The 12,265-nt window shown below is 38.8% G+C and overlaps 1 long non-coding RNA gene across 1 annotated transcript in view; it reads left to right on the top strand.

Annotated features, from left to right (window-relative positions):
- Positions 1-10,224, top strand: part of LOC108951908 (uncharacterized) — a 30,005-nt gene extending 19,781 nt beyond the window's left edge. Inside the window, exons 7-19 of the long non-coding RNA XR_010488771.1 lie at positions 8-63; positions 502-711; positions 874-1,775; positions 2,606-2,859; positions 2,954-3,477; positions 4,375-4,430; positions 4,869-5,078; positions 5,241-6,142; positions 6,971-7,224; positions 7,319-7,842; positions 8,740-8,795; positions 9,234-9,443; positions 9,531-10,224. This is a non-coding gene — a long non-coding RNA (uncharacterized LOC108951908). The remainder of the gene's footprint in view (positions 1-7; positions 64-501; positions 712-873; positions 1,776-2,605; positions 2,860-2,953; positions 3,478-4,374; positions 4,431-4,868; positions 5,079-5,240; positions 6,143-6,970; positions 7,225-7,318; positions 7,843-8,739; positions 8,796-9,233; positions 9,444-9,530) is intronic.
- Positions 10,225-12,265: the final 2,041 nt, after the last annotated feature.

Consider the following 12,265-nt stretch of genomic DNA (forward strand, 5'->3'; position numbering starts at 1 on the left):
CTAACAGATATCAATTTGGTAGCTGCACAACTAATTCGACTCCTCCGTCATCTAAGTCACATGGTAAATCACTGATCATTCAAGCTCTATCTACATTCCACTGCACAACTTTTCAATTTGAAAAATATTTCAGAAGATATCTATGATTGATGGACCAATTCTTGCTTGTGTCATCCATTCTGAGTTGTTGAACAAGAAATCTTAGTTAACTGTGAAGACAATAAAAAGATTTGAAGTATTGGAATTATTGTATCAGATATTTATATGAATATGGATTGCTATACAAAATGTTGGAGTAAGGCTGATATGGTAATCTACTAAAATTGTCATGCTGATCATAGGGTGCATCGTCATGCCTTTCTGAAACCAGGTTCTTAAGCAGATGAACAATGCTCTGAATGTTCTACGTGAACACTCGCAAACTTCAGTGCTATGCTCTAGCATTTGCATTCTATTATGGAACTCACTACCCTGTAATAATAATCATGATACTCTTTGCAGGATACGTACTTGAAAGAAGCATGATATGTCCCTTTTCCATCCCTCTACTTCCTGTCGCGTGCCACATAACCTCCTTTTCCGTGCATTGAAGAGAAACGACCACCTGCAAGTCTTCATTCTCCCTGTCTGCATTGTCAAGAAAGATGACACCAGATGATGCAGAGGCAGTTGTGATTGGATTCAGATCCCCAGAGATTCTACCCACAATAGGTATGTCACAATCCTTATCAACACATTTGCCCTTAATCTGCTTCAGTGATCTCGAGAATAACATCACATTGTTGTCTGCCTTCTTAGCAAAGCGAATGTGAGCATTCACTTCTTCGAGCGCAGCATCATCTCATCTTGGATGTGTTTTTTGACTGTGGCCAGGCGGTCTTTCGAATTACCACATAAATCCGGCATCGACTCATCTTCCAGCCATTTCCACTGCATGTAAAAGTGAAGGCTTGGTTGCATGGCGACTGAACAAGCCCCTCATTGATTCGTGTGCAGCTGCAATCTCTCTCAACCACTTGAATATATTGAAAGGCATATCAGCATAACAACTGAAGAAGCGGAAAGGAAATGAGCGTGGGGTTTCATGCTTTTGCTCCTCTGCTTTTAAGACATCAACATCCACATCTTTAGGTTGGTCAGATGGGAAACGACAAGAATAGCGGTATTTATTTTCTTTACTCTCCCACTCTTTCGTGAGTTGCTAGGTGCTGCTATCCCATGTGATGTCAAGGTGGTTCTTGGCTTGCAATGTATTTCTTTTACTGACATCTTCCAAATAGGTCAGCGGTCATTTCTGTTTCTGTAATTCTTGAAGAAATGGATGCCTGGCACTTTGTTCATCGCCCAACATGTCATGTCCCATCAATTACCAGCAAGATGCAAGACCTGAGACCAACAACTTTTATATGGTTCAATGCAGTCAGAAACACACAAAGAATCTGATCAAGACATATGTTACGGCATTAGAATATATTAACTCCTCAACTAAAGTATTTGTTTATGATGCACAGGTGCAGTATGGCTGCTTGTCTGCCCAACAATCTACCACTCTCTATGGTGGTTTGCTGGATCTGCACATATATGTTTCAGGTGAAGTAGGAGTGTGCACATGTTGATAATGGCCCTTGAGTACATATGGTCAGCAACACACATCTTGGAGTGATCTCAATGGCAAGATGTTCTGCAGAACAGAAAGATTCCAAAGTATTTTATAGTTGGGGTTCCTTCAAGAAACACAAAGAAGTTGTGTATATGGTCAAGCTGTGGCCAACCTGGTATGTCTCTGTCTTAGCTCTACTAACCTAAGATTCACCATGATGCGCAGGTCCTGCATGTGGTTGTCACTCTAATATCATATTTGTCACATTTTAAATCTAAATACCATTTGATCAAACCTCCACAAATATGTTTCTTAGAATTTACTATTTGGGAGAGCATAATGTGTCATGTCCTCTTTTTATTAAGCTTATTTTTGTCCTTGAGAGAGCTTATTCGTGAGCTTACATCGTGGCTGCTCGCAAGTCTAAAAGAATTGAGGTTAGCCATATTCCAACATGGCTCTTTAAAAATTGAATTATGTAAGAAAGATCATGTTTAACACCCAAAAAAAGTATGAGCTCTGGTCAGCCATAAAGAACCAAAATATTGAGCTCAGGTTGTAGAAGTATTTTTTGCAAGTTATTAGAAGCATTTTTCTAAAATTCTTACATTTATGCTTATTAAATATTGTTTGAAACAGACACATATTTTTAGAAGCAACATTGAAAAGAATAGGGAAAAGAAATTATTGTCAATCACTATTACGGGAAACGGGAAACAGTATAGAGTGCATTGTATGTCTTTTCCAAAATTGAAACAATATACAGTCATTAGCAGTTCCTCTAAAATGCAGATGCTAATGAGGGCATGCGAGCAAAAATGCTGTTGAGATCATTACAGGCTTAGAATGTTAAGAAGAGAGACTCTATTTTTGATTAGTCTTCTAAATAAGCATTCTAATCCTGTTTCAATATCTTCGATGCTGTTTTGTAATGTCCGCAACTGATTTTGTCCCCTCTGTATCTTCCCTTCATTATCTTCAACTTCCTCTTGCTCGCCCTCACAGGCCACTTTCCTCTTTTGCAATGCCTTTGAGATAAGAGACCATCTGCTAGCTTTGCCTTGCGGCGTCGGCATGGACAAGAATTTGAAGATGGACTGGAGAAGGGAAATGGTGATTGCTCTTGCTTCCCTCAGAATCTCGGTCACCATCCATGAGTCCTTGCCGTTGGTACAACATGAGACATACTTGTCATCCATCTGCTTCAGTAATTTGAAGATACTCTTGATACCCTTCTCTGCCTTCTTGTCAAAACGAATGTGAGTATACATCTTGCTCTCTGCAACTGTTACTCCTTGTCTTCTGAGGGCTATTTCAAGCGTTCTGATCTGGTCCTTTGTTGTCATCATGCAGTCTCTCATGATGCCAAGCAAGTCCAGCAGCCTGACAGATCCGTCCAACTCCACTTCCACACTTTCTTTTTCTTGTATGTTGGAATATTTGCTCATAGGCAAGTGGAGAAGCTCCTCGATGCACTCGTACAAACCTCCGAGCGCTCTCAATCCCTCGCATATAGTTTGGGCTGATAAACAGGATTGAGCCACCAAAGACTTGAGCTTCTGCATCTCTTCCTCTACTCTGAGCTTGAGAGGGTGATCTCTAGATGGCATGCTGATGGATCTGACATGGTAAGGCTGATTAGGTGTTGCAGGACAACCAGCCATATCCACCAGTATGTTGTTGGAAGGCCTTTGGAATGGATTGCCAAATGAAGAGTAGAGCAAAAACGATGGGAAGATGTGAACAAGCCTGGAACTTCCCCTACTTATAGTCCCTATTTCATAAAGCAGATGGGATGCAAGTGGAATCTAACCAGCCGAGCTCAATATGATATGCCAATCTTGGAATTTGGATCTTGTAGCCTCATCTCTGATCAGGTCATACTCACATCTCAATTTTTAAATGCCACTGTGTTCCACATGCTTGTGTCAAGCTTGTGATGGTACACATTTTTATACATTGGTGTCATCTGGATCTTGAACACTTTCTTTAAGCAGGTTGATTTCAATATTTGTTAATGTCCTAGTTCTGAATTTGATGATTGCACAAATCCAAGATGCACGAGTGTTATGTGTCTGCTTGTTAGGTGACACCTTGATGCGAAGGTCAATGATCGAGCAATATCTAATCTTTAATACAGGTCACAGACAAATTGGCAAACAATGCAATAACCAACAACCAGAGGAAAGATGATTAATATGTATACTAGTGGTGAGACAATAGCTAATTACTGACAGAACCCACGTGAGTGTTTTCTGAGTTCGTGTGTGTGATCATATTAGTTTCTGAAGTTACCAATACCGTCAGATCTCAGTCATAATTCTCAGGCAAGATATAAGAAATGGCACAACTACAAATAAACAAGAAATACAGTTATAAGGTTATTATGACAGGTATGTCATATGTTTGTTATTATGACAAATTGTAGGCATTACAAGGTGCACAATGATTAGTTATAATGGAAAATAGAGAAATAATGGTTTGCATTTGGCCAAAATATGTTCACGCAATCATAAATCTTTTCAAGGACAAATATTGATACTTTAGTTTGTTCAGAACCTTTTTGTAGTTGGTTATCTAAATGAAGTCAATGGCCTTTCGTAGTTTATTCAGAAATTTTTCCTTATGTATTTAAACACAGGTCTTCTTTTTGGTCTGTCCGCACCTAAGACTCCTCTCACACTCCATATTGCATTATCTTTATTGATTTATTTATTTCTTTTTGCAAGCAATGATGCCTGTCTATAGTGATATAGTGATATCTCTCCTAACAGATATCAATTTGGTAGCTGCACAACTAATTCGACTCCTCCGTCATCTAAGTCACATGGTAAATCACTGATCATTCAAGCTCTATCTACATTCCACTGCACAACTTTTCAATTTGAAAAATATTTCAGAAGATATCTATGATTGATGGACCAATTCTTGCTTGTGTCATCCATTCTGAGTTGTTGAACAAGAAATCTTAGTTAACTGTGAAGACAATAAAAAGATTTGAAGTATTGGAATTATTGTATCAGATATTTATATGAATATGGATTGCTATACAAAATGTTGGAGTAAGGCTGATATGGTAATCTACTAAAATTGTCATGCTGATCATAGGGTGCATCGTCATGCCTTTCTGAAACCAGGTTCTTAAGCAGATGAACAATGCTCTGAATGTTCTACGTGAACACTCGCAAACTTCAGTGCTATGCTCTAGCATTTGCATTCTATTATGGAACTCACTACCCTGTAATAATAATCATGATACTCTTTGCAGGATACGTACTTGAAAGAAGCATGATATGTCCCTTTTCCATCCCTCTAATTCCTGTCGCGTGCCACATAACCTCCTTTTCCGTGCATTGAAGAGAAACGACCACCTGCAAGTCTTCATTCTCCCTGTCTGCATTGTCAAGAAAGATGACACCAGATGATGCAGAGGCAGTTGTGATTGGATTCAGATCCCCAGAGATTCTATCCACAATAGGTATGTCACAATCCTTATCAACACATTTGCCCTTAATCTGCTTCAGTGATCTCGAGAATAACATCACATTGTTGTCTGCCTTCTTAGCAAAGCGAATGTGAGCATTCACTTCTTCGAGCGCAGCATCATCTCATCTTGGATGTGTTTTTTGACTGTGGCCAGGCGGTCTTTCGAATTACCACATAAATCCGGCATCGACTCATCTTCCAGCCATTTCCACTGCATGTAAAAGTGAAGGCTTGGTTGCATGGCGACTGAACAAGCCCCTCATTGATTCGTGTGCAGCTGCAATCTCTCTCAACCACTTGAATATATTGAAAGGCATATCAGCATAACAACTGAAGAAGCGGAAAGGAAATGAGCGTGGGGTTTCATGCTTTTGCTCCTCTGCTTTTAAGACATCAACATCCACATCTTTAGGTTGGTCAGATGGGAAACGACAAGAATAGCGGTATTTATTTTCTTTACTCTCCCACTCTTTCGTGAGTTGCTAGGTGCTGCTATCCCATGTGATGTCAAGGTGGTTCTTGGCTTGCAATGTATTTCTTTTACTGACATCTTCCAAATAGGTCAGCGGTCATTTCTGTTTCTGTAATTCTTGAAGAAATGGATGCCTGGCACTTTGTTCATCGCCCAACATGTCATGTCCCATCAATTACCAGCAAGATGCAAGACCTGAGACCAACAACTTTTATATGGTTCAATGCAGTCAGAAACACACAAAGAATCTGATCAAGACATATGTTACGGCATTAGAATATATTAACTCCTCAACTAAAGTATTTGTTTATGATGCACAGGTGCAGTATTGCTGCTTGTCTGCCCAACAATCTACCACTCTCTATGGTGGTTTGCTGGATCTGCACATATATGTTTCAGGTGAAGTAGGAGTGTGCACATGTTGATAATGGCCCTTGAGTACATATGGTCAGCAACACACATCTTGGAGTGATCTCAATGGCAAGATGTTCTGCAGAACAGAAAGATTCCAAAGTATTTTATAGTTGGGGTTCCTTCAAGAAATACAAAGAAGTTGTGTATATGGTCAAGTTGTGGCCAACCTGGTATGTCTCTGTCTTAGCTCTACTAACCTAAGATTCACCATGATGCGCAGGTCCTGCATGTGGTTGTCACTCTAATATCATATTTGTCACATTTTAAATCTAAATACCATTTGATCAAACCTCCACAAATATGTTTCTTAGAATTTACTATTTGGGAGAGCATAATGTGTCATGTCCTCTTTTTATTAAGCTTATTTTTGTCCTTGAGAGAGCTTATTCGTGAGCTTACATCGTGGCTGCTCGCAAGTCTAAAAGAATTGAGGTTAGCCATATTCCAACATGGCTCTTTAAAAATTGAATTATGTAAGAAAGATCATGTTTAACACCAAAAAAAAGTATGAGCTCTGGTCAGCCATAAAGAACCAAAATATTGAGCTCAGGTTGTAGAAGTATTTTTTGCAAGTTATTAGAAGCATTTTTCTAAAATTCTTACATTTATGCTTATTAAATATGGTTTGAAACAGACATATTTTTAGAAGCAACATTGAAAAGAATAGGGAAAAGAAATTATTGTCAATCACTATTACGGGAAACGGGAAACAGTATAGAGTGCATTGTATGTCTTTTCCAAAATTGAAACAATATACAGTCATTAGCAGTTCCTCTAAAATGCAGATGCTAATGAGGGCATGCGAGCAAAAATGCTGTTGAGATCATTACAGGCTTAGGATGTTAAGAAGAGAGACTCTATTTTTTATTAGTCTTCTAAATAAGCATTCTAATCCTGTTTCAATATCTTCGATGCTGTTTTGTAATGTCTGCAACTGATTTTGTCCCCTCTGTATCTTCCCTTCATTATCTTCAACTTCCTCTTGCTCGCCCTCACAGGCCACTTTCCTCTTTTGCAATGCCTTTGAGATAAGAGACCATCTGCTAGCTTTGCCTTGCGGCGTCGGCATGGGCAAGAATTTGAAGATGGACTGGAGAAGGGAAATGGTGATTGCTCTTGCTTCCCTCAGAATCTCGGTCACCATCCATGAGTCCTTGCCGTTGGTACAACATGAGACATACTTGTCATCCATCTGCTTCAGTAATTTGAAGATACTCTTGATACCCTTCTCTGCCTTCTTGTCAAAACGAATGTGAGTATACATCTTGCTCTCTGCAACTGTTACTCCTTGTCTTCTGAGGGCTATTTCAAGCGTTCTGATCTGGTCCTTTGTTGTCATCATGCAGTCTCTCATGATGCCAAGCAAGTCCAGCAGCCTGACAGATCCGTCCAACTCCACTTCCACACTTTCTTTTTCTTGTATGTTGGAATATTTGCTCATAGGCAAGTGGAGAAGCTCCTCGATGCACTCGTACAAACCTCCGAGCGCTCTCAATCCCTCGCATATAGTTTGGGCTGATAAACAGGATTGAGCCACCAAAGACTTGAGCTTCTGCATCTCTTCCTCTACTCTGAGCTTGAGAGGGTGATCTCTAGATGGCATGCTGATGGATCTGACATGGTAAGGCTGATTAGGTGTTGCAGGACAACCAGCCATATCCACCAGTATGTTGTTGGAAGGCCTTTGGAATGGATTGCCAAATGAAGAGTAGAGCAAAAACGATGGGAAGATGTGAACAAGCCTGGAACTTCCCCTACTTATAGTCCCTATTTCATAAAGCAGATGGGAGGCAAGTGGAATCTAACCAGCCGAGCTCAATATGATATGCCAATCTTGGAATTTGGATCTTGTAGCCTCATCTCTGATCAGGTCATACTCACATCTCAATTTTTAAATGCCACTGTGTTCCACATGCTTGTGTCAAGCTTGTGATGGTACACATTTTTATACATTGGTGTCATCTGGATCTTGAACACTTTCTTTAAGCAGGTTGATTTCAATATTTGTTAATGTCCTAGTTCTGAATTTGATGATTGCACAAATCCAAGATGCACGAGTGTTATGTGTCTGCTTGTTAGGTGACACCTTGATGCGAAGGTCAATGATCGAGCAATATCTAATCTTTAATACAGGTCACAGACAAATTGGCAAACAATGCAATAACCAACAACCAGAGGAAAGATGATTAATATGTATACTAGTGGTGAGACAATAGCTAATTACTGACAGAACCCACGTGAGTGTTTTCTGAGTTCGTGTGTGTGATCATATTAGTTTCTGAAGTTACCAATACCGTCAGATCTCAGTCATAATTCTCAGGCAAGATATAAGAAATGGCACAACTACAAATAAACAAGAAATACAGTTATAAGGTTATTATGACAGGTATGTCATATGTTTGTTATTATGACAAATTGTAGGCATTACAAGGTGCACAATGATTAGTTATAATGGAAAATAGAGAAATAACGGTTTGCATTTGGCCAAAATATGTTCACGCAATCATAAATCTTTTCAAGGACAAATATTGATACTTTAGTTTGTTCAGAACCTTTTTGTAGTTGGTTATCTAAATGAAGTCAATGGCCTTTCGTAGTTTATTCAGAAATTTTTCCTTATGTATTTAAACACAGGTCTTCTTTTTGGTCTGTCCGCACCTAAGACTCCTCTCACACTCCATATTGCATTATCTTTATTGATTTATTTATTTCTTTTTGCAAGCAATGATGCCTGTCTATAGTGATATAGTGATATCTCTCCTAACAGATATCAATTTGGTAGCTGCACAACTAATTCGACTCCTCCGTCATCTAAGTCACATGGTAAATCACTGATCATTCAAGCTCTATCTACATTCCACTGCACAACTTTTCAATTTGAAAAATATTTCAGAAGATATCTATGATTGATGGACCAATTCTTGCTTGTGTCATCCATTCTGAGTTGTTGAACAAGAAATCTTAGTTAACTGTGAAGACAATAAAAAGATTTGAAGTATTGGAATTATTGTATCAGATATTTATATGAATATGGATTGCTATACAAAATGTTGGAGTAAGGCTGATATGGTAATCTACTAAAATTGTCATGCTGATCATAGGGTGCATCGTCATGCCTTTCTGAAACCAGGTTCTTAAGCAGATGAACAATGCTCTGAATGATCTACGTGAACACTCGCAAACTTCAGTGCTATGCTCTAGCATTTGCATTCTATTATGGAACTCACTACCCTGTAATAATAATCATGATACTCTTTGCAGGATACGTACTTGAAAGAAGCATGATATGTCCCTTTTCCATCCCTCTACTTCCTGTCGCGTGCCACATAACCTCCTTTTCTGTGCATTGAAGAGAAACGACCACCTGCAAGTCTTCATTCTCCCTGTCTGCATTGTCAAGAAAGATGACACCAGATGAAGCAGAGGCAGTTGTGATTGTATTCAGATCCCCAGAGATTCTACCCACAATAGGTATGTCACAATCCTTATCAACACATTTGCCCTTAATCTGCTTCAGTGATCTCGAGAATAACATCACATTGTTGTCTGCCTTCTTAGCAAAGCGAATGTGAGCATTCACTTCTTCGAGCGCAGCATCATCTCATCTTGGATGTGTTTTTTGACTGTGGCCAGGCGGTCTTTCGAATTACCACATAAATCCGGCATCGACTCATCTTCCAGCCATTTCCACTGCATGTAAAAGTGAAGGCTTGGTTGCATGGCGACTGAACAAGCCCCTCATTGATTCGTGTGCAGCTGCAATCTCTCTCAACCACTTGAATATATTGAAAGGCATATCAGCATAACAACTGAAGAAGACGAAAGGAAATATGTGTGTGGGGTTTCATTCTTTTGCTTCCCTACTTATAAGGCAACAACATCCGCATCTTTAGGTTGGTCAGATGGGAAACGACAAGAATAGCGGTATATCTTTTCTTTAGTCTGCCGCTCTTTCGTGAGTTGCTAGGTGCTGCTATCCCATGTGATGTGAAGGTGGTTCTTGGCTTGCATTGTAATTCTTTTGCTGACATCTTCCAAACAGGTCAGCGATCATTTCTGTTTCTGTAATTCTTAAAGAAATGGATGCCCGGCACTTTGTTCATCACCCAACATGTCATGTCCCACCAATCAGCTGCAAGATGCAATCACATGGATCAATGCAGCCAAAAACACACACACACAATCTGTTCTTGACGTGTCACGGCATTAGCATATATTAACTCCTCAACTGAAGTATTTTTTTTATGATGCACGGGTTCAGTATGCCTGTTTGTCTGCCCAATAATCTACCGCTCTCTATGGCGGTCTTCTGGTTCTGACTGATGTATGTTTTAGGTGAAGTAGGAGTGTGCACCTATTGAGAATGGCCCTGCAGTACATCTAGTCTGCAGTGCACATCTTTGAGTGATCTCAACGCAAGATGGTCTCCAGATTCCAAAGTATTTTATGGTTGGGGTTTCTTCAAGAAACACAAAGTTGTGGATATGGTCAACCTGTGGCCAACCTGTCAAGTCTCATTCTTATCTCTACTAAACCTAAGATTCAAAAGTCCTTCATGTGGTTGTCACTAATATCATATCTATCACGAATTAAATCCAAGTAACATTTGATCAAACCTCCATAAAATGGGTACTTAGAATTTACCATTTGGTGGTGCATAACTTCTCATTTCCTCTTTGCATTAAGCTTTTATTTATGTCCTTGAGAGAGCTTATTCACAAACTTACCTCGAGTGTGCTTGCAAGTTAAGTCTAAATTAACTGAGTTTGACTACATTCGGTGTCGGCTCTTTGAAGATTGAGTTAAGGAACTAAGCTCCCGTTTAACTCCCATAAGAAGTATGGTCTCTAGTGAGCCTTAACGAACCAAACATTGAGCCATCCTAACCAAATACATTATGAAATATTGGCAATCAATACAATGATAAGTTCCATGATATTTTTGAATTTTGGTAATCAAAGGGGGTTAAAAATTAAATAGAACCTTGCCTCCCAAAAATATAAAGTCAATTTATTCCCAGCAATAACTTCTATCCTAGTATCTTTACCTTGTGGAACATGATTTGACTTTGAAACTATGTAGAAAAAACATACATTATTAATTTCAGATTTGATTGTTTTGTCGAAATGTTGCAGAACCACCATGTTCGTTTTAAGATTGGTGTCGGAAACAAATGAGAGTTGACTGTATGACTTGCAAGACTTTGATAATAGTATGCCCGATGTGATGCCTACAGCACTCAAAGTTGGATATTTCGAACATATAAAGATAAAAGCGTTTGCTTAGAGATTATTTGCTCGAGAGATATAATGGATGTACTTGGGGAATCTTTTATAGTTGAGATTTATAATTGATATTTAGAAAGCAGTAATTTCACCATTTTGTTGACGTTATTTGAATATGAAGAGTAATCTGAATAGTCGATAATAACATTGTATAATGATTAAGCACCCTATTGAGGATTGCTGTCTAAGGCTGATTAGGTGTCCAACTTTGTACCCGACTAATACTAATCTTAATGTCCACATGCTATTTTTCCGGTATGATATCTTATTTTTTTTCAATCATTTCCCTTGACATGTATATCTATTCTAACACACAAGCTACCCCTATGGACATGAACACCACAAGGTATGTCTTCCTTTGCAACATGAATCTCCACTAGATTTTTCTATTCTTGTTTGTAAAGAGGTCAAGCCTCTTCGAACCCAGTTATTGAAATCTAGATGGTCTAGAAAATGGTCAGAACACTTTAACCAAATCTATCTCCTCCTTTCAAAGTTTGACATCAGTGAGAAGACTAATAGGTGGGCAGCTCATCAATTGCAGTGGGGGAGGGTGACAGACACATGACACCAGGGAGGAAGAAGGCACCACTGCTAGGTTTAGGTAAAAGGAGAATGGGACAAGAAAACAATAGTCTCATGCATTGACAGACGGTGGATGGTGGATGGTGGATGGTGGATGGCGGACAATGGACGAAATATATATTAGATGATGTGATCTAAGATATATTTAATTAGATTATAATTATTGATTAATAAAAAATATTTAATTATAATATATTTCTTAGGAGATAATTATGCTCTCCTCTTTAAATAGGGATAATCTCTAAGACCTTTGTGTAGATACTTGACAAAGATTATAGATATTCTTTCGTCTATCCTTAATCATGTAAAGTAGATTACAAATCTTCTCTCATCTCCATCATTGTGACTTTCTAATCCATTACTCATAGTGATTTTATGAAGGATAGAAAAAGAGGATAAATGACTCTAGCTTTTCTTGCATAT

Source organism: Musa acuminata, chromosome BXJ2-7 (genome assembly GCF_036884655.1).
Source record: "Musa acuminata AAA Group cultivar baxijiao chromosome BXJ2-7, Cavendish_Baxijiao_AAA, whole genome shotgun sequence".
Taxonomy (NCBI): Eukaryota; Viridiplantae; Streptophyta; class Magnoliopsida; order Zingiberales; family Musaceae; genus Musa; species Musa acuminata.